The sequence below is a fragment of the Palaemon carinicauda genome, unplaced genomic scaffold, assembly GCF_036898095.1.
Source record: "Palaemon carinicauda isolate YSFRI2023 unplaced genomic scaffold, ASM3689809v2 scaffold1, whole genome shotgun sequence".
In the NCBI taxonomy this organism is placed as follows: Eukaryota; Metazoa; Arthropoda; class Malacostraca; order Decapoda; family Palaemonidae; genus Palaemon; species Palaemon carinicauda.
In genome coordinates, this window is record NW_027168481.1 from 855,020 (window position 1) to 857,500 (window position 2,481).

A 2,481-nucleotide genomic window follows, 5' to 3' on the forward strand; every position below is an offset into this window, starting at 1 on the left:
CTTCTTTCAAATACACAGGTGTTAAAAACATTGTTCACCTTCAGTGTCCACTTTTATCGTCTAAAATTGGTACACATGATCGCACATTCTGACTAAAAGATAAACTGTTTAGTAAACTATGGAGTATTCAAAACCAGCCAGTCCTCTATATATCAAAATGTGCATCACAATGAATTGACACAGTTACTTTTTAAAGAATGTTTACAGATCCTTAGAAGCTTGCCTTAAACTATCCCAACGTGGTGATAGAGCCGCTTACATTATGATTTACCTTCTCTAATATATAATGAAGTAAAACATTTAGGTTACAAGTATTCTGATGGTCGGGCCTACATTTACTTATAGCCTGGGGAACACAAGGCCTTATTTATATCATTACGCAAAGGAACCTGGATGAATATAAGTAGATAGAGCCAAGATCTAACTGAATGGAAAACAAAAATATTTCAAACATGAAACTTTATAAATGGAAGCTTACTTGCTTTAAAGAATGGAGTTTTAGAAAAAGCTGCTAAAGAATAAACTTTAACTGAAAAACGAAATGTACTAGTCTGGCTTTAAAAGCTTTTAAAGGCCACTCATGAATAGCAGGGGCAAGGGACAGTGACAATACCCTGGAGACTAACCATATATACATTGGATCAGCATCCAAGGCCCCTCTCCACCCCAGCTAGGACCAGGGAGGGCCAGGCAAAGGCTGCTGATGACTTAGCAGGTAGTCCTATAGGCTCCTCAAAACCCCTATCCTTAACTCACAATGATGGTGAGGTTGCAACACTGCAAGAAACTATCGAGCTCGAGTGAGGCTGGAATCTTAGTCCGACAGATCGGCAGACAAGGACTTTTCCAATAGGTCACCATATCCAATGGAACAAGAATTTTCAATGAAACCTCGATGACAGGGAAGGTGATGGTATAAAGCGAAGTATTTTGAAAAAGTCAAATGATTCAATTTAAAAGAAATTAAAGAAATAGAGTTAGCTCAACGGTACTGAGTACCATAATTATCACCTAGTTAAATCGATTTTATTTCTCCAGTGCAATGGTCCCTTTGTATCGCAGTGATTATTCTCATTTATGTAAAGTGACATTTTTCTTCCAAAATAAATCATATGTAACATTCCAAGACAAATTTCATTCATATTTCTTTACTTTAGTTTTATCTATTGATTTTCTTTCGTACTATTTCTATCCATCATATTTCATTGTTAAATATGAATAATTCATAAGTCCTCAGCAGCAACCGCATTCATAAATCAAGCATTAGGAAAATATGTCTAATAAATCGTTAGACCTTTTACTTACGAGGTCGTATATTTTTACCATTCTTTTACATGTAAATTATGAGGAAAATATTTGCTTTCAATGATTTTTCATTGGAGTTTATCTGAATAATTCCCCAAATTTTCAGTGCTCATAATTTGAGCTCATATTTCGAAGCGCACTTAAAAAAAACCCCGTAATTTTCATCGGAGAATTTCTGTAAAAATATATTGTTGTCAGCCGTATTTCGGTAAAACAAAGGAGACCGCTATTTTTACCCTACTTTGTTATCATCTTTTACGGCTTGGTGACCGTGGTATCACCCCTTTCCATCCAAATATCCGTTCTAAAAACAGCAAATGCCTGGCAACATTTATTCCGGGAATTTTAGTTTTTTTTTTTTTTTTTCACGGAATATTTATAACAGTGTAGCTCATTTGGACTTTCATGACCTTCATGAATTATTCTGGAGAATTTGTGGTATTTTATCGAATAAATGTGAAACTTTACATTTCGTGCAACAGTATCAACGCTACTGAAATCACTAACAAACGTTTCCATAGATAATGTCTTTCTTTTCTTTAGATAATTTATAAATCATATGAAATACAAAGACGTATAAAGATGAGTAAAACTACTTGTCTTTGACAACAGAAAACAAAATACGAATGAAGATTTAAGAAAAAAAAGAAAAAAAAAAGTTTTTAATGTTATATTTCATTACAAACGGCAGTGATATTTAGATTTGATTAGATTTTTTTTTCTAATAATATCTTTTATGGGGAATGTCATCGCCTGCATATTCATAATACTGTCTAAATTATTCTGGAATGTTCCTGTTAATTCTAAATTTTTATAGCTTTACTAAAAATACAATTTTTAATATAGGAGGGAGATTTGAAAACTACATTAATTTATGATGGTCATTCCTTATGAAATGAGATATTTCTATATTTGTATATTAATAATATCATATAATTTCCCTTTTGTTTATCCTATTCGTTAACCACTACTACGTCACAACTCTCTTTGATTATGTATTTTTTTCCTAAACAGAAAACCTACAACACACATCACAAGAATTGTTGTAGAACGGATTAAACTCCACAGATCCAAGTTTTAATCAAAAGAAATCGCCATTTTCCTGCATGGTGCACGAGAAAGTTATATTTGCCTCCCAAAACACGACAGAACTTAAGCCGTTCATTAAGAGATCCT